This window comes from Nicrophorus vespilloides, unplaced genomic scaffold, assembly GCF_001412225.1.
Source record: "Nicrophorus vespilloides isolate i.1.1-1 unplaced genomic scaffold, Nicve_v1.0, whole genome shotgun sequence".
In the NCBI taxonomy this organism is placed as follows: Eukaryota; Metazoa; Arthropoda; class Insecta; order Coleoptera; family Silphidae; genus Nicrophorus; species Nicrophorus vespilloides.
The window spans coordinates 17424-20206 of NW_017097291.1; positions in this window are offsets into that span (position 1 = coordinate 17424).

Here is a 2783-nt window from a genome sequence, read left to right on the forward strand (position 1 = left end):
TACTACATTTCAATCCACATATTCATTGTTAAACGGGGATTTCATCTTTGTTGCTTCTTTTCAAAAATGAACCAACGTATTCAAATATGACATTCCAACATCATTAAATCGATTAATTTATATATCATTAGTTAATTATTAATAAATTAGATTAATTGCATTCAGAAAATTAAAAATTAGTTTTGACGTTTTGCGTCAATTTTGACGTTTTCATATGCTTGTAAATATTTTATTAACGATTTTCAAGCATTAGTGCAATTACACTGAAGATTGTAAACGTTGTCTACATTTTAATTAAAAATAATACACACACTATTAATGAATAGTTTTACATTTTTTTTACGTGCTGCGCCTATATGAAAATCAACAACCTTTTGCACACAAATTACGCTTGATTAATTCGTAAATATTGAACTTCTGGGCGAAGCTTTCGGTTGGGGGTGAAACGACCTCTCAGATCAATAATATACACGGCACATCGACAAACATTTCAATATGCATATGCCATTTAAAGTGTAATTCCCATTAGCGATAGTCACGAACAATACCGATTTCAGTTATTATCCAAACTTTAAACTTTCTATACTCTCTGTAATTACGTTCCAAATTAACCTTTGTCATTATTATTAAGAAATTCGGTATGAAATTTAATTGTACGAAAATGTTTTATGTTCAAATTAAATTTCAATAACCAAATAGACAAGATTTTAATCCTTTTATGATTGAAATGTAAAAGAATTTGACTGTGTTCTTTTTGCACTTTTTGTCTCTGTGATAAATTTGTTATACGTTTACTTTTGGGATTTTCTTTTGTAAAGAAGTTTAATCTCGGAGGATTGTTTTGACGTCCTTTGACATGCTTCCGAAGTTCCAATAGAGAAACAATTAACAACTGGGATCGTGTTCACTTTGCATGTTCGAGATGAGGGAAGAGAGCCGACCGGCTACAACTACAACTTACCGTCTGCATTATTGACAAAGGGTTTAGCGAATCGATAGGTACATGTATACATGGCTAAGAGAGAGACAAAGATAGACAATATTGGATGGAAAGAAATGCAGAGTGAGACAGGTCGTATGATTGATTTCTGGCTTGTGCAACTTCGTCCATAACGGAGAGTTTTTTGTCCTGCTTTCCGACACAATAAATAATTAGACCGCATAGTGGACGAGAAAAATTCCCCACTTTTCTCCCATGTCACACGTTTCCCAGCATGATTGATTTGCAGCCACATAAAGACTTCCATTAATTAAATGATTCGACTAGTCGTGTTTCAGTCATACGCATAACACATTATGAACTTTATTATTTAGTTATGAAAAAAGAAAATAAAATAACAATGAAAATTATCTTAATAATTGTAAAGAAAGTTATGGATGCTACTTTTGTTACTAAACACGCCTTAAAGTTACTATTCAACCAATGACAGTTGCTAAGGACGCGATGGGTTGTTATGTACGTTACTCTTGTTACTAAGGACGCCTTAAGGTTACTATTCAACCAATGACAGTTGCTAAGGACGCGATGGTTGTTATGTACGTACTCTTGTTACTAAGGACGCCTTAAGGTTACTATTCAACCAATGACAGTTGCTAAGGACGCGATGGGTTGTTATGTACGTTACTATTGTTACTAATGACGCCTTAAGGTTACTATTCAACAGTTTGCTAAGGTTTGCTAATATTTTGAAAAGAAAAATATAAAAACGAAAATTATCTTGATAATTGTAAAGAAATTCCTGAAGCTTAATCAATCATAAACTGCACCTTTTTCAAGTAGAGAAAAAAAAATATAATATTTTAAAAACAAATAATAAAAATTTTATTTGTCATTTTCGATTTCATGAAATTAATCATTTTTACAATGTTCATTGATTTTAATACAAAACCAAACAAAAATGTTGCACGCGTAGCCGCGCAATCCGGGCAGCCAATTATCGCTTCATATATATATGTAAATACATTCATTTGTTTTTTTTTGTTTTGTTGCAAATTTTTTTTCCGCTTTTTGTTTGTTTCTGGTTCGGATTAAACAAAGCCCGTGATGCGAAATCAAAGTTTTAGCTACAGCAGTTTCGTTTAATTCCATCGAAATTAATGGAGAAAAAAATAACGTACAGCATATATATATATATATTTTTGTAAGCGGAAATCTGTCTGTTTCTCTCCTGTTTTTTTTTGTCTTGTGTGATTTATGGACAGTTTTAATTGGAATGCCGCGATTCCGATGGAAATAAATATAAATAGTGGCAGAGAGTGGAAAAATAATATAAAAAAAAAAAAAAAAAAAAACAATAGTGAACGCATCGATCGGTGTACGGTTACGGATTTTCGGCGTGACCCATCGAACGAGAGGCGATTTAATTGGACTTTCCTCGTTCCGGCTGCAAATCCTGCTGCAATATCGGTGATGGGATCAGGCGATGCGTTTATAAACGATGTAACTAGCAGCATTAATCGCATGGATTCGTTCGTGCCGAACGTCGCAGATGGAAAATCCTGCGTACGTTTTCAAGCAAGATTGTTGCCATGGTGATGTGGAACAGCTGTTGCCTAGAGATAATATTAATTACACGTGATGCCCCTGTTTCCTATAATTCCCTGCCATTGTTTCCAACGCGAATCCCCATATTTAATGAAATTCTGGATTTGCCGCCGAACTTCCTCATTCATGTATTTAGATTAAAGCTTTTCAGTTGTAATTGACCATTGGCAGTTGCCTTGTTAATTATCTACGTTATTCACGTTACTTCATATTGTAACCCTTATGGTTTTACTAATGA